Source organism: Haliotis rubra, unplaced genomic scaffold, assembly GCF_003918875.1.
Source record: "Haliotis rubra isolate DU_JTF1 unplaced genomic scaffold, ASM391887v1 Scf543, whole genome shotgun sequence".
In the NCBI taxonomy this organism is placed as follows: domain Eukaryota; kingdom Metazoa; phylum Mollusca; class Gastropoda; order Lepetellida; family Haliotidae; genus Haliotis; species Haliotis rubra.
This window is the reverse complement of record NW_025767239.1, coordinates 301820-320543: the sequence shown is the minus strand read 5'-3', so window position 1 is coordinate 320543 and position 18724 is coordinate 301820. Positions and strand designations below refer to the sequence as shown.

The following is an 18724-nucleotide window of genomic DNA, read 5'->3' as shown; positions in this document are numbered from 1 at the left end:
ATTATGAACGGTACCTAACTGGGATTAAATCACATGCAACAAACCATTTCCTCAAGCCTGACCACCTAGTTATATTAGTGGCCTCTACAACAAGCATAGACTGTGGAGGACCTCTATTCTTAACCAGAATTGTTAAAGGGAGATAAGCATAGATGGCTGAGGAGTATATTCTTGACCAGAATTGTAAAAGGGAGATAAGCATAGGTTACTGAAGACCTATATTCTTAACCAGAATCATAAAGGGGAGATAAGCTTGGGGTGATGTGGACCTATAAGGGAAGATAGGCATAGATGGCTGTGGACCTATATTCTTAGGAGAATTATAAAGGAGAGATAAGCATAGATGGCTGTGGACCTATATTCTTCAGCAGAATTGTAAAGGGGAGATAAGCCTGGAGTGATGTGGACCTATAAGGGGAGATAAGCATAGATGGCTGTGGACCTATATTCTTCAGCAGAATTGTAAAGGGGAGATAAGCGTGGGGGTGATGTGGACCTATAAGGGGAGATAAGCATAGATGGCTAAGGACATATATTCTTAAATCGTAAAGAGGGAACAAGCTTACTTTACCGATGACCTATATTCTTGCCTGGAATCCCAATGTGTTTACTGACAAACACAATCTGTGATCACATCAGGAGGTGAATGACAGTAAGGAAGAACTAAGGATATCTGCTGATACAGTTCTCAGATAACAGCACAACTGGAACTGTCATGACTCAGGAGTCCTAAAGGACATATTTTATGTCAGCCAGAGGTCATCGTGACTTACAAAGCACTTTAGACTTAGGTTCACAGTCCCTGAATCACATTATATTCCCTACTGCCATCCCTGCAAATGCTAAAGCCCCAAATGAAGCAAGTCTCCTCTTACCCGGCAGTTTAGACTTGGTCTGTTACCAGGTAGTTTAGACTTGAGTTGTTACCAGGTAGTTAAGACTTGGTCTCTTACCAGGAAGTTTAGACTTGGTCTTTTACCATGTAGTCAAGACTTGGTCTTTACCAGACAGTTTAGACTGGGTCTCTTACCAGGCTTAAAGCATGTATACTAAAATAGTATTTCTTTAAAGACTTTTGTTAAACAGGTCAAAAAGTGATATCTTGTTGCATATGAAAACTGTCTAATCATTAACATTCTACATACTAATGGTTTCCACTTTCAGAATAGAGCTTTGAAAAAGAGTAGATTATTGGAAAGTGTCTAATGTGAATGTAGGCATGGTACAGACTGACATTAGCCTGGTGCTGCTCAAATGAATGGGCAGTCTAAGTAAACTTAGGCTCAGTATTATTCGTTACACTGCTATACTGACCTCAGTCTAACAAACCCTAGTAGAAGGTCACGTCAGCTAACCCTTGAGCGCCCTATGACCTTCCAATCAAACGTGAGACGGCCAAACGGATTCAACCAATCAGACAGCTACTGTTTAGGGTTCGGTGGGACTTACAAAATGTTTTAGGATTTTCTCTTTCCAGGTCGCTGACACTGATCTCTCAACAAACGAAAATCAGCATAAAACACAGATATTTGACCTGCAGTATATATATGCTTAGGGGTTTCTGATGACATGGTTGCCATTAGCGTATATTTCCACAAGATGACATCCTGGATTATTGAAAAAGAAAACGCTATTTTAAGCGACTGTTAACTCACTGTTGTGAATAATGGCGTCCTCCATGTGTATCACTTAGAAGCGATTGTGCGAAAAACAGCATTTGGAATTGTTCGAGTATAAATATTTTCGAGGTAAAGGTTCACACGGTATGTGCGAATGTTAACTTGTGCGATTTTGTAAGCTGTGTTCTGATTGGTCAATTCAAAAGGCTAGCTGATGCGACCTTCTACTTAGGGTTTGTTAGACTCAGTATAGCAGTGTAACGAATAATACTGAGCCTAATTTTACTTAGACTGAACGAATGGGCCAGTTTTCTTCATCTGTGTCTGTATACAGATTTAAAAATTAAAAGTCAACAAATTCTTGACACTACTGATACAAAAGTAGATTCAGTGTTGTTTAGGGGTCCCGTATTCAAATAGAAGAGAAATTCTCAATGCCCATGGAACCCCTTGTATAGTCATTTACACAACATATTTAGTGATGAAAAATCATCATCATATTATGCTATCAAACTGTTACTGCTCAATAAATGAACTGCAAGTGACTCTGCTGCATTTATATTCCCATATAAAAACTATATAACAGGGACACACTAACTATTGATTACTGTTTCATGATGCTCTTGTGTTATTGTGATGAGTAATATCAATGATTTTTGTTTCCAGTTCTTTTGAGTAATAAAATGATTGAGCAGTATGTGAAGTTGTTACAGCTGACACTTAATAGACTTAAAAACGAAAAAAATAAAACCCACTGTACACAGCCTCTACTTTTATTTTGCTTTTTTGTCAATTGGCGCAAAACGACGGCAATCAATTCGTAAGTAATGGATTTCCTACTCATTAATCAAGAAAACCCATCACTTACATGATGTATACATAAGTTTCATGAATCGATATGCATCACAATACCCATGTCACGATTCGATATATATCACGATACCTATTTTCGGGGCATTATTGCGTAAATTTAGTTACATTTTGAATATTAATATTTCATATTTTATAATTGTCCATAAAAAGATCAACATTTTTTATTCTCAGAGATTAAAGAGTTCTTATTTCCCATCTTTGAGCATGAAAAATAATCATTTATAACTCTCATATCATCCAAAAAACATGATACAATTGCAAAATGTAAAAGACACATAAACATATTTAAACCGATACTTTCACAACTAAATATTGATACAGTTTTTAATGTATCAATAATTGTACCGTCTTAGAAAAGGTATTGATGTATCGTGGCATCCCTAATCCAAAGTGATCATTAACATTAATAATCCAGATATATATTAGCTGGACGATATTAATGGTAACAATCCGTCTTAGACAAGCAGGATTTACTGTAATAATCCCAATACAGACTCCTGAGAGGGCAACAACATGGTTATACTATCAGTGTTCATTATCCTCTTTTCGGCAGCTTTCAATCATCGCCAGAAACACAGATACACAAACACAGAAAATAACTGGTAAATGGAAATATTGAATTTGCTTCCTGTCAGTTACCAAGATCAATGCTGCTGACAGTGTGTTCTGATTGACACATTTAATCCAGGCACCTCTGATCAGTAAATAACAGGGTGTTATTACCTAATCAATTTAGTTACACAAAGCCAACACCTAACTGCTGGATACTGCAGTCCGTGCATAGCACTTAGCCGGTGCGTACACGCAATTAACATTCAATCAACAACAACATAACAATGTCAGCATACCAACAGGCTGCTTGAGGAGTGTTATGTAAGCAGTAGAAATACCTTACAGATAAACCCAGGGTTTAAAATCAACATATGTTAACTAATCCAAAATTAGTATAATTAAGAAGGGACAAGTGATAGTACCTTGTGGACCACCACATCTAGCATTGGTCAAAGTTATAAAAAATGTTTAAAAGATTAAACGAGTAATTGTAATAATATCATCTGTGAAAATCTGGCTTCAAACTGTTCTTCAGCACCCCGTGTGATTGCGACTAACAGGATATGGAGGACAGGCTCACTGACTTGCTTCATAATATGTTCATGCATATCCTTTTATCCCAAATTGTGTAGATCAGTGCTCATCATGTCAATCACTGGATTGTCTGGTACAGCATTGACTATTGACAGAAAGCTGTCAAGTAGCTGTAAAATTATGATCTATTTTTGATGGAACACCAAACAAAACCCCAAAAATAAGGCCAAGTTGAGACGAGCACACTCAAATGGGTTTATAACAGACTGCTGATTTACAGGATCCCAGGTTACCCCCTACACCCACACTCTTGATTTCGGGAGGCAGACAAAGTACACTGTGAATAAAAAAATACATCGGTTATAAGCCCACCTAGACACTATTAGGATAAGAAACCCTTATTTGTTAAGTGAAACATAAAAATGTATATCAGGGTGGCTTTTGTCCTGCTCCCATCAAACATAATGTTGTTCTTCTTCCACAACAACAATCACTGAAAATGCAATGCTTTATAAACATCCAATCAACATGATTGTCTAACGGCTTTAACACCACCCTTACTATTCTTCAACAGCCACATGGTTGTATGGTATAGTTCACTGTCTGAAATCATATTTACCTCCTTCAGAATTCAGTCACTTGACTCCACTAAGCCTCATAAATCAATTGGATTGGTGTACACACTGCTCACCTTGATATAGTACTCCAATGTTATTTTTTTTTTGTCAAACAGCTCTTAATATTTCAGGGACTTTCATCTTTGTGGGGCTTTAATCCCTTGGGACTTTTGCCTTTGGCCAATGGGACTTATTAATAAGGGCTTTTGCTCTTCACTCTGAACTTTGAACACAGTATGGTCCGTTGTGAACTTAGTGGCAGAAAAATTAAAATTAAAATAAAATTATTAAAACTAAATTAAAATTATTAAAATTACTACTTGCAAATAAATATTATTCCAGGATGCAAAGTCTACCGCTTAGGCAAGTAGAATTTCAGGTCTTGTAGTTGGTGTGCTTGTACTTAGCCAGTGTTCTACGTTAATCACAATAGTCAAGAGGTCATCGTCACCCTGGATACCCACCCCCCCAGGACCCAAGACTATTCAGGCTAAATGTTCCAGGTCAATAAGCATCACTGATAACAGCAATTAAATATGAGTGTGTATTGTCTTATTGCTGTGATTCAGATCATCATCATCGTTTGAGAGTTAATCACTATGCACTGCTTGTACATGTTGTATAGGTTTACCAGAAGGCTACTGAGTCTACTAGCCCGTACTTGAATCATGGCACCATTTTCAGCAGATTTTATTGCTATTTTAGGATTATTAGCTAGATTTACGAAGAAAAACATACTGGATTTAGGCTTCAGGCTAGAGGCTTCACAGTTTGTACCATGATCAGTTTGTTTAACGTAATGGCAGGTAGAATTTCAAGTTCTATGGAGTGATGTAAGCTATGTTGTGACTATTGAGTCTAGTAAAAGTTTCTTAAGCCCAACGAAACCAGACAGACTCAGTATCTTGTCAGTTACTTTATGTTTTTACCGTCTCTCCACATATCTGACTACTCATCTACCACATCCTTATTCCACTATGAGATGTACCCCTATGCATTCACATTACATTAGCATCGTTTTTAAGTGCATATAATTAAATTTTTGTGTGTTCATTCTAATTCCTGTATTCTGATTGGCTGGACTTATCACACATTACCACTTTCATTTCCCATCAACTTCCATGTGTTTCAATGCATGGTTCCATAAACCCGTAATAAACTTTGGCTTAGGTATTGTTTTGAGACAACATGATATCTAGATGTCCCTTCAGGCACCTGGAATTAATTTTAATGGTTCCAATGACACTTTTATTGGACCCTCTATATCAGTTTCAGTCAACCTTCAATATTTTATCATGTTTACTGGTAGGCTGTGTACCAATAAACTGCAACCCTATTGGACCAAAATATTCAGTGTGCTGGTATTTTCAGAGCTGTCAGTCTAGAGAACCAGTGAGTGAGTGTGAGTGAGTGAGTGAGTGAGTGAGTGAGTGAGTGAGTGAGTGAGTGTGAGTGAGTGAGTGAGTGAGTGAGTGAGTGAGTGAGTGAGTGAGTGAGTGAGTGAGTGAGTGAGTGAGTGAGTGAGTGAGTGAGTGAGTGAGTGAGTGAGTGAGTGAGGTTTTATGCCACTTTTAGCAATATTCCATCATTATCTCTGCGGGGGACACCAGAAATGGGCTTCACATGTGGGCTGTACCCATGTGGGGAATTGAACCCGGGTCTTCGGCGTGACGAGCGAACGCTATAGCCACTAGGCTACCCCACCACCCCTAGGGAACCAGCAAATTAATTTCTGAACTCTATATATTTTAGAGCAATCTCTCTTCACATTCTTATCAAAGTTCTAACCCACTTTACTCATCAAACACTACACATAGCAGTAAAGTTCTTAAGCCAGAAATAGAATACATAAAGTTATCGTGCTCAAATGCTACCATACTAAGTCAACTTTCAAACATGCGTCAACGTCTGGTCTTAAGACACCAGAGACACTATATAACACAGAGGAGGGCGTGGTAACATATCATTGTATATAGGTGATACACATTGATTAACACCTCATTGCACATCTCTTCACAGGTGTGGAACTGTGGGACAGACTTGTCTATTCACACTGGGGTCAATGAGTATGTTGGTGCAACCATCACACATCACCACCTTTCAGCTAATACAACAAAACTACATTTACATGTGCATCAGTGTCTTATTCCCACAGATTATCTAGAAACCCAGTTGTTGTGATTCTTACCTGTTGTAAACAAAACTTGTTAATCATTTTAATCCCCTAGTAATCCCCTGCGACCATCCTTCACCACGTTCCTAGTAAGGATAAACCACCACTGTGAAAGTTGGTTGGATGGAGTTTAACTCTGCACTCAGCAATATTCCAGCTATATGTCGGCAGTCTGTAAATAATCAGATTTGGACCAGACAATCCAGTGATCAACAGCATGAGCATCATCTACAGTTGGGGTATGATGACATGTCAACCAAGTCAGCGAGTCTGACCACCTGATCCTGTTAATCGCCTCTTATGACAGGTATGGGTTACTGAAGATCAATTCTAACCCGGATCTTCTCAGGTCACCACTTTGAAAGAAGAGACACGGGAGTCAAATCAGATTAACACTGATACAACACATCCCCAAGTGATTCTTTTCAAAGTCAATTTGTTATTGGTGCAAACACCTCCAACCTCTTAATCATGCGGAATTTGTCTCTCAGGTGAAATATCTCTCTATAATATACACTTGGATTATTCAAAACAAACTTTCAGCCAATGATACTTTGGCACTTTGCATTTTGGCAATTCCAAATGACCAATGAACATAGCTGTGGCAAATTAGGAGCCACGTGACCATGTGAGCAATATGAAATAATTGTCCTGCTTTACTTCATAGTTAATGTGGAAATCGAGTTTCTTATAAACCTCCAATTTAAACACATTCTATGTTTAAATGATCAAAAACGTTAATAAACTGATACTTTCAATTCCAAACAATTTGTACACATAATAGAGCACACTCATACTTATCAAGTGCATAATTTCAAATTGCTGAATTGGAAAATCCATTCCATTTTAGTAGCACCCATTAGCTTTTCCTGGAATTGGTTCTAGAGGCTGGTTTCCTAAAATCGGTTCGAGAGGTGTGTCCAGTAACAGTACCGTGAGCGCTGAGCATACATGTTACACCATCTTAGTAATCACTGTGCGAACCCACACGTGCTTATACACACTGGCCAGACAGTGGCACTATATAGGACCATGTTTCCTCCGTCCGTCGCTGTACTTCATTTGTAGACATGGTTAGACATGGTTAGACATGGTTAGACATGACAAAGATCTTTGATATGAACTGTCATATACTGGAGATTAGAGTACCATATTTGCGAGGCGAGAACCGATCTCTAATGGAAGCAAGTATCTAACAGACGGATGTATGGTCATCGTGATGCTCTTGAAATCAGCTTTACCCCCCAAATCATCTCATGTCCTTCTCATTAAATCTGTAAACATATGCCGGTATTTTACCGTCCTTTTCCAAAAAATCAAAGGACCGCATATTTATGGCAAACAAGTCCTGGGGACCGGCAATAAATACACCCGGTTAAATCATTTCCTCCAAATTGGCAATACAAATTACCAGCAACTGTTAGATAAAGGAAACTTCCATGTAAATTCGATCTGCACCATATGCGATACGTGTAAGGAATTCCGTGTCTATTTTTAGTAACAGTCCCAAGCGATTATTGTCATTGGCTGGACGTCTCGCTTAGCCTCGATCCAGATGAGAGGCATTTTGGCGTGAGGTTATAATGCATCAGATTTCAATACTCTATCGGGGCCAATAGTAAGACAACTTTACGATGGGGAATGGACATATTAACCCATTCAACACCGCAGGCCGAATAATCGGCCACAACGTCAAAATGAGACATAATTTTAGGAACCTACCTGACTTTTGATTCATATATCAAATCTATCACATTTCACAATGTCTGAAAACACTTATTAAATTTCAATTTATCATATATTATCATCAGAATTAAAATTATAAACTATTTTTCGCAATGTTCTTGAAAACAACGATTCTCGGACACATGCTTCGGCAGCGGGTCTACAATAACATTGTCAAAGAGCAAAGTAACGATGTTTCGAGGAATTCATTAAATAAATTGAATAAACTAATGAATAAAATCAACAACAACATTCATAAAAGTTGTCAAACGTATATATAAAAATTACTATTTCCATCTTTTTGTGCGATCATGTAATGTAAGTCAAGTCACTGACGAGTGACATCTCGGCTCTCGCCGCCTCAATCTTCACGCTCGGACACGATGTTTAATGCGAAAATATATACATGAAGCATTTTTGTCACAGGTCATAACCTAGCACGATACGTCCAATAAGTTCCATAATTTACGTACAGGTAGCGATTTCTTGCTTAATATGTTCAGAATAGCATTATTTTACCCAAAACTTTTGTCTAAATCTGAAGGTTTTCGTTTACGAGGACGGTATCCATTACTGTAATATGATTGGCTGCCTTAGGTCACTTGTCCGATTTTGACCAACCACGACCCTTATAGCAGACTGTGGCTTAAAAGCGCCATTAGAAACCAATCTTTATCCAATAAAATCGCTTCTTACAACTGTGAAAATACTCTTGGCAAGGGTACAGTGATATTGTTGATGTTCAGAGCCATGAGAGCTTTCGAACGATGCCCGACATCAAACGATTCACGTCGCATGTTATGCATACGAAGCTTCGAAAACGGAGGTATTTTCCGTTGTTATGTCATGTTACCGAGCGGAAAGCCACAGATATCGGGAAATAGGCGACCATACATATTATTTAAGAAATCTTTTTATAATCATTTTCTGATGACGTAAAAATGAAAATATAAAAGAAAAAGGCACGGACATGTTATCACATGTCACAAATGGAAAAAAATCGCCATAGTTTTTGCTTTTTTCGTGGTTTATCTGGACGTTATAAATGTAAGCTTGCATTTTCATTCAAAAATACATTTATTTAAGTTGTAGTTGTATTATTTGAATAATATTATAAAAATAAACTTCATATTTATCAACAGTAGGATTAGATCTTTTAAATGGTGTATGGGATGTAGTAGCAATAACGTTTTTTACAAGCTTATAATTTCCTTCATAAACATAGGCTTCATCTATGACCTCAGGGTCTCTGGGAATCCTCGTGTCACGGCAGTAAATGCCTCTGGTTGACTGGTGTTGAAAGAGTTAAAATGAAACACAAACACACACACACATTCTTGTTGTTATCTTTATTTAACATGGAAAAGAAGTGGACTGGTGAAAATAATAAGGGACTGGTATATTTGAGGCTTACCAGTCCCATGGACTGGTAAATTCTAAACTCACCGAAACGCAGATTAAGTGTAATGGCGTAATTTAATGGTCAAAGTCGTAATAATTACGCCTAAAGCGTAAGGGTTGGCATCTCTGCATTACGTTGAATAGGATTATGTACATATTTTTGCATGTGTTAAGTCTGCTGTAGGAAGAACCCGTGAAGACCTGGGTTAGAATTGATCTTCAGTAACCCATGCTTGTCGTAAGAGGTGACTAAATGGATTGGGTGGTCAGGCTCACCGACTTGGTTGACACATGTCATCAGTTCCCAAATGTGTAGACCGATGCAAATGCTGTTGATCACTGGATTGTCTGGTCCAGACTTGATAATTTACAGACTGCTGCCATATAGCTGGAATCTTGCCGAGTGTAGCATAAAACTAAACTCATTCACTCACTGTAGGAAGTGACAGCATTAAGTCAATGGCATGCAAAATATACAGCTTTGTTTTAATAGTCATAACTCAAAGGACTATTATTAGGCTAAGGTTTATACTCTGAAAATATAGAATTTTGATCCAAAAATGAAGAAGACAAATCCATCTAAATGCAAAAGGAACCCAGGGAGAAAAACGATTCCACCTGAACCTGTGGAAATCTTGACTTGCTTCACTTTGGGCCTTTACTTCGCAGGGAAGGGAAAATAATAGTTTAGGCACTACCACTGACTAGAAGCACTGTTTGCAAGGTCAGCACATAATGGCAGTGGTGTGCTCAGCGGCACATAGGCTAACCGGATATGAGTCAGTTCTTAATAAACAATGATAAAACAAATGAAAAGTCAAAATAATTATGTCTAATATTTAATACAGCAAAACAGAAATAATAGGCTTAAAATCAAAGAAAAATCCCCACATTACATATTCACCGAAAATGTGAATGTTACACCAACTTCTATCGTGAATGTCTTCCGAATAATGGAAGCAATTTCTTATTAGCAATCTGTAACTCCTGGCTGGAGCTCTATGGACGACTTTGTCCCTCAGCGATAATCTGTTTAGATGATAATGTTGAGCTGTTCAACACTGGTGTCAGCTATTGACCATGAAATGCACAAGATTTTCAAAACCACGTGCATACTGCGTAACGACACGCGTGTTGACCCAAGCTAAAAAACAAGAACAACTGTTTCCTTCTGTTCACTAACCCAAGCTATGCTAAGGAAAGAAATGTTTCATTTTCATCTCCAGACCAAGTTCACTTGACATGGATTACGTCATGAACATAAATAGATAAATAACTGCACAGCATGTTCCGGACGACTCACAGTCATTGTACAGTGTAGTGGGGATTAACAACTACCGGTAGTATCTTGTAAATAATCTCAAATAGGTGATGGAGAGATATCAATAGCAGTCTTGAATCTACACGGTTGGGGGGGAGGTGAGGTGAAATTGGGTTTAACGTCGTGCTTGAGAATATTTCGCTCATATGACGACGTGCATGCATGTGTATGTGTATGTGCGGCTGCTTGTACTAGCCCAGACTGAAGCTGGTTTTATAGTGCTAGCCCACTGAGATACCATGCCACACTGAAGCATGAATACCCCACTCAGACACATTATACTGACTCCGAGCCGACCAGTCCTTGTTGTACCCATTAATGCCTAGCGCCAGTACTTGTACCAACAAGTACCATATTTTAACATCTTTTGGTATGATGCGGTCAGGGATCAAACCCGCGACATTCCGCTCTCTGGGCAGACGCTCTAACCACTACACCACGGAGGCGGTCCTACACGGTTGGGATATGATGACATGTGTCAACCAAATCACTGAGTCTGACCACCGGATCGGGTTACCTCTTATGATGGCTTGTCCTCATATCGCATATCGCCTACACCTCATATGCCTACAATAATTATAATGGCCAGTTCTACCACCCCTATCATAATAATGGGTATTACCCAAATGGCTGTTAACATTAACCAAAAAGATCTTGTACATTGTCTGTGTGACATGACTTACTCATGTACTTACATTAGTATCATTTGATCAACCATACATGTTTTGATTGCATAAACACGACTTACTTATCTTCTTCTTTGATCAGCCATACATGTTTTCATCGTATAAACTTACTCACCATATTTCTTGGGATACTTTGATCAACCATACATATGTTTTTGTAGTATAAACATGACTTACTCGTCTTCTACTTTGATCACCTAAGCTTTTTTTTCTGTGTTAGCAAGACCTGCTCATCTCATCTTATGCTTTTTTGCAATGTCGTATATAAACCTTTGCAAGTTTCACACTCAGCGTCAAAATGGCAAATCTTCAGAGCTGAATTTGTAACTTCACATAGAGGCGGTCAACATGGGCTTCATGCTGGATACCGATACAGACAACGCCAGATTACCCAGTAATATCTGGAACCAGCACGAGAACACTGGACCTCGCTCAAACAACCACCTGGAGGGGTTTCACAATGGACTAAAGAGGAGAATGCCCCACAATGCAACTGGACGAAAAACTGTGATGCAGTTTCTAGATGCAGTTGGACACTTACATTAATTGTTCTGTGACTGAATTATGTATCACCTCTGATGATGATGTATGTGAGTGACTTATGTGACTGATCATGATGATGATATTGGTATTTTAACTTGTTGAATGTATGACCTTATTAAGCGTACTTAGAATAAATCATCAGTGCAAAAGTTTATTTACATTAGTGGAAGTATACCTCATTAGTGGAAGAGTCCACTTTTCTAAAGGTATAACAGCATTTACGTGATTTGCAGTCAACCCTAAATTTGTTTTCATAAGGGTGTAGGCGATATGAGGTGTAGGCGATATGAGGTGTAGGCGATATGAGGTGTAGGCGATATGAGGTGTAGGCGATATGAGGTGTAGGCGATATGAGGTGTAGGCGATATGAGGTGTAGGCGAAATGAGGTCAGACCCTTATGACAAGCATTGGTTGCTAAAGATAAATTCTAACCTGAATCTACACAAGTCTTGCATCAGTGCATGATTTTTTAATATTATAAACACAACGACCAACATGTATGACAAGCAGACAATTTTGGTTTATACGAGTGAAACCTGTTTGTCTGCATGTCTATCTGCAAAACTTGACTGAACATCATACATATCACCTTGATTAGATAATATTACTTTACAAGAAGTGGGATACTTCAACCAGGGCCTAGATTTTCGAAGCTCTCTTAGCGCTACGATAGTCGTAAGTTAATGTTAATGTATGGCACTTACGACTATCTTAGTACTAATGAGCTTCGAAAATCTAGGCCCAGGGCTCCAAATAAAGACTCGATCAACTCATGTTAATATTAACACTGGGTACCAATAAAAGGTGAGAATTTATTGGTGTCAACTTCTTTATTGTGAGGAAGACAATGTTTCGGAGTATAATCTTACTCCTTCATCACTTGAAAAAATAAGAATATACATAATAAAGAAGTTGACAGTTATAAATTCTCACCTCTTGCTTTAGGCCAGACCAATTTTATTTCTTGTTTCATGGATCCGCCTGTCATATTTTTTCAAGAATAAGATTTTTTTAATATAAATTTTCCATATGTTTTTATTGGACAAAAATGTAAACTTACAGAAAAAGTTTTTTTCAGATTTTTTTTGCCCCATATACACTTCATAAATTGCCAACAGTAAAATACTTTGAGTATTTAGAAGGAATATTACCTTGACTGGTGATTTTATTTTTATTTCTTTTCCTTCCTGCATTTAGGTTTTCTGAGGACAAAAATCCTTAAAACAAGAAATAAAATTGGTCTGACCTTATTTCTAAATGCCGTCCAAATACTGGGTACCAATAGTTATTGTAGGGTAGGCATGCCTTTTATCTTTACACTCCGGGTTGGAGTTTATCTGGCATTGTAATCTGATGAGTGGACTTATATGAAAATAATTCTAAATCCTAATACATGCTTACTTCGCTGTTTCAGGTTACCTTTATCTGGCATGTGTTTGTGTGCTGCTCAAGATGAGTCACCGAATCTCATAATACAATAAGCAGGCAGAGGAACCCATTTTCACTTCCTGCCTTCATTTAGTCAGTGAGATTTAAGACATAAGTGTCATCAAGCTGAAAATGACACAAATTACAAGTGTACAGAGTTTATAGTCTTTGACAGCCATTAAGTAGTTGCAAGATGTAGCTCTGAATCATCGTGACGATAACGTACTTGTTATCCATAAAAAGGGTGATGTATTCATACACAGTGTGTCATACTGTTGGGGTTTCAAATTTATAATGCCTATCTGCACACAGGCAATTCAAAATTAACTAAGTTACAACGCTGCTAATACATTTATCATGGTGATCAGAATTGAGTATGACAAGGTGATCAATACTGAGTATGTCATGGTGATCAATACTGAGTGTCTCATGGTGATCAATACTGAGTATGACAAGGTGATCAATACTGAGTATGTCATGGTGATCAATACTGAGTGTGTCATGGTGATCAATACTGAGTATGTCATGGTGATCAATACTGAGTGTGTCATGGTGATCAATACTGAGTATGTCATGGTGATCAATATTGAGTATCACAAGGTGATCAATACTGAGTATGTCATGGTGATCAATACTGAGTGTCTCATGGTGATCAATACTGAGTATGACAAGGTGATCAATACTGAGTATGTCATGGTGATCAATACTGAGTGTGTCATGGTGATCAATACTGAGTATGTCATGGTGATCAATACTGAGTATGTCATGATGGTCAATACTGAGTATGTCATGATGGTCAATGCTGGGTATGTCATGTGATCAATACTGAGTATGACAAGGTGATCAATACTGAGTATGTCATGGTGATCAATACTGAGTATGTCATGGTGATCAATACTGAGTATGACAAGGTGATCAATACTGAGTATGTCATGGTGGTCAATACTGAGTATGTCATGGTGATCGATACTGAATATGTCATGGTGATCAATACTGAGTATGTCATGGTGATCAATACTGAGTATGACAAGGTGATCAATACTGAGGATGTCATAGTCATCAATACTGAGTATGTCATGGTGGTCAATACTGAGTATGTCATAGTGATCAATACTGAGTATGTCATGGTGATCAATACTGAGTATGTCATGGTGATCAATACTGAGTATGTCATGGTGGTCAATACTGAGTATGTCATGGTGATCAATACTGAGTATGACAAGGTGATCAATACTGAGTATGTCATGTGATCAATACTGAGTATGTCATGGTGGTCAATACTGAGTATGTCATGGTGATCAATACTGAGTATGACAAGGTGATCAATACTGAGTATGTCATGTGATCAATACTGAGTATGTCATGGTGGTCAATACTGAGTATGTCATGGTGGTCAATACTGAGTATGTCATAGTGATCAATACTGAGTATGTCATGGTGATCAATACTGAGTATGACAAGGTGATCAATACTGAGTATGACAAGGTGATCAATACTGAGTATGTCATGGTGATCAATACTGAGTATGACAAGGTGATCAATACTGAGTATGTCATGGTGATCAATACTGAATATGACAAGGTGATCAATACTGAGTATGACAAGGTGATCAATACTGAGTATGTCATGAAGATCAATACTGAGTATGTCATGGTGATCAATACTGAGTATGACAAGGTGATCAATACTGAGTATGTCATGGTGATCAATACTGAGTATGTCATGGTGGTCAATACTGAGTATGTCATGGTGGTCAATACTGAGTATGTCATAGTGATCAATACTGAGTATGTCATGGTGGTCAATACTGAGTATGTCATGGTGATCGATACTGAATATGTCATGGTGATCAATACTGAGTATGTCATAGTGATCAATACTGAGTATGTCATGGTGATCAATACTGAGTATGTCATGGTGATCAATACTGAGTATGTCATGGTGGTCAATACTGAGTATGTCATGGTGATCATTGCTGAGTATGACAAGGTGATCAATACTGAGTATGTCATGTGATCAATACTGAGTATGTCATGGTGGTCAATACTGAGTATGTCATGGTGGTCAATACTTAGTATGTCATAGTGATCAATACTGAGTATGTCATGGTGATCAATACTGAGTATGACAAGGTGATCAATACTGAGTATGACAAGGTGATCAATACTGAGTATGTCATGGTGATCAATACTGAGTATGACAAGGTGATCAATACTGAGTATGACAAGGTGATCAATACTGAGTATGTCATGGTGATCAATACTGAGTATGACAAGGTGATCAATACTGAGTATGTGATGGTGATCAATACTGAGTATGTCATGGTGATCAATACTGAGTATGTCATGGTGATCAATACTGAGTATGTCATGGTGGTCAATACTGAGTATGTCAAGGTGGTCAATACTGAGTATGTCATGGTGATCAATACTGAGTATGTCATTTCTGAACTCTGCACAGAGAATCACAGCGCCGCCAATGACTGGGCCACCTTAATTACCAGACTAAGGTTCCAATATATTGAATACTTTCCTCATCAAGCATACAGAATTTGTTATTCATATTTTGGATTCAGACAACTGGTGATCATTAGGTAAGGCATACAACTCTATGATAACAACTTCTTGTTTATTGCATAGAACAACCTTAGGTATAGACGTTTACACCAACTAGAGAGCTGATCAAATCTTTGGACATTAGATCTTTAGGATACAACATATTTTTGGGGTCGCTGCTTCTAAATGAACAATCTTCTGCTTAAATATGAAGACAAACTATTGTTTTCACACTCACAACATATTTTTTCCGGTCGCTAATAAACAATCTATTTAACAAAATGAGGTAAAATGAGTCCTGTATCTTCAGGAACAAATCAAATTATTGCTTTCCAAACAATTAGGAGGACACAATACAGTACAGAAATAACACGCTGTGAGGAGGAAACCCACTGCAATAACCACATGCCTAACACAATCAAATTATTGAGGTAGATAGAGGACCAGGGGCCATAAATAGCCTGTATTAATATAGCTGACACACTTGTCAGTACACTTCGGTGGCGTATCACTTGAACAAATGCAGTCATGCCGAGACCTGACAGTTGAACAAATATTGGCGATGGAGTCTTAGAATAAAGCCATACAGGTTGGAGATGACACAAAGTTCAGGGTGAGTGAGTTGGGTTTTACGCCGCTTTTTTTTAGCAATATTCCAGCAATATCACGGTGGGGACACCAGAAATGGGCTTCACACATTGTGCCCATGTGGGGAATCAAAACGGGTCTTCAGCGTGATGGGCCAACGCTTTAACCACTAGGCTACCTCACCACCCCTACTGGTCAGGAGCAAGCTGTTACTTGATCATCTTCATCAATCAGGATCAGTATGTATTCAACCTACCCATGTTAGCTGGTCAGTAGTTATCCTAAATCTCAACAACAAATGTCAGATCATATGTCCTATAGTCAAACCTTGAAAACATATTTCAGAATATTAATTAGCAATTCAAAACAAAATGTCCAATTTTCAGACTGGGGCGTTACTCGTATTATGATTTCAACCAATTTGGACACAAGAAATGGGCTTCACACTTTGTACCCATATGGGGAATCGAACCCAGGTCTTTGGCGTGACAAGCGAACACTTTAACCACTTGGCTACCCCACCACCCCACAAAGTACAGAGATTTGGTAGATGTGATTGTTTCCAGACAACACAAAATGTTCATAACATCAATCACTTTTTTCAGGCCCAAACTTCATTTTGTACAGGCTGTCAAAATAACTGCATGGTTAGGCCGCTATGATTCAGTAGCGTATTCGGTGAATCGTACAGTAAAATGTCATGAATTCAATTCATTATTCGTGATCACTTGAGTAGCCATTACTTTTCAGAGTGAATGAGTGAGTGAGTTTACTTTTACGCCACACTCAGCAATATTGCAGCTTTATGGCGGCTGTCTGACCAGACATTCCAGTGATCAACAGCATGAGCATCGATCTGCGCAATTGGGAACCGATGACACGTGTCAACCAAGTCAGCAAGCCTGACCACCCGATCCTGTTAGTCACCTCTTATGACAAGCATGGGTTACTGAAGGTACATTCTAACCCGGACCTTCACGGGTCTACTTTTCAGAAAGGAAATTACTTCAATATGGGTGTTATTTATCAAAGCAAAATGGACTATATCAAAATCAGGCAGGATAACAGTCAACACTCACATATACATAACTTGACAGTAATTAGATCACTGGTCATTGACATGACACTGTAACACTATGGTGAAAGCATGTCACAGAATATATCTTGTTATAATCTCACAGCTGCTTACTTGTTAGACTCATTTCCTAATATTCACGTTACCCAAGATTCGTGGTATGAATCAGATTCACCTGAACACTGCATAATACTAAGTGAGTGAGTGAGTTAAAATTTAAAGTCACATTGGCAATATTTCAGCCATATCGTGACTAAAACTAGTTTTAAATTCATAATACATACATATAATATATAAAACCCTGTCAACGCAGGACAAAATAGGCTATACATCGCCAGCAACTGAAGGCTGATCACCATGCTAGGGACTTACAGTACTTTGGCTACCTGCATGGACCCTAGCTCGATTTACACCATCCCTTCAGCCACTGGTAATTGTAGTGAAATTTAGCCATTATTTAAAACAACAATTATTCTACGATTAAAATATTTTTCAATTTCCAAGATTCATGATTTGAATCATAATCACCCCACCACTGCATAGTACTAAGCGTATCATTAAACATGTTCGAGGGGGTGGTGGGTAACCTAGGTTCAATTCCCCACAGGTATAATGTGTGAATCCGATTCCTGGTGTCCCCTGGTGATATCGCTAAAAGCAGCTTAAACCAAACTTACTCACTCACTCACTCAAACATGTTAAACGACCAAAAAAACACTCTTTAATTTATTAACATGGGCGAGCCTGCCTCGAATCAAATCCCAATTTTTCACACACAAAGCATCTAGATATTTTTTCAATTCCTGATTCCTTCCACAAATGCATCAAGTTTTGTACCCTGACATCTCAAACTACATTTAAACAGGGCTGTAGTTCTCATAGAAAGACCTCAAAAGCAAGTATATAGAAAGTAATATACTCTGGAGCTTTCAGTCCTTTCTTCATGACAAAAAAACTTTGAAATGTTTATGAACCTCATTTCAAAATGTTCAATCTGATTGGTAGGCATATTACAAGTTAACGAATACTAAGA

The 18724-nt window shown here is 38.2% G+C and overlaps 1 protein-coding gene and 1 long non-coding RNA gene across 2 annotated transcripts in view; both read right to left on the bottom strand.

The window, feature by feature from the left end:
• Positions 1-18724, bottom strand: part of LOC124253534 (ubiquitin carboxyl-terminal hydrolase 32-like) — a 91498-nt gene that overhangs the window by 65400 nt on the left and 7374 nt on the right.
• On the bottom strand, positions 1273-18058 carry LOC124253535. Its single transcript, XR_006892230.1, has 3 exons — positions 18048-18058; positions 16418-16420; positions 1273-1424 (listed from the first exon to the last, which is right to left on the bottom strand). It is a non-coding gene; the product is annotated as an uncharacterized LOC124253535 (long non-coding RNA).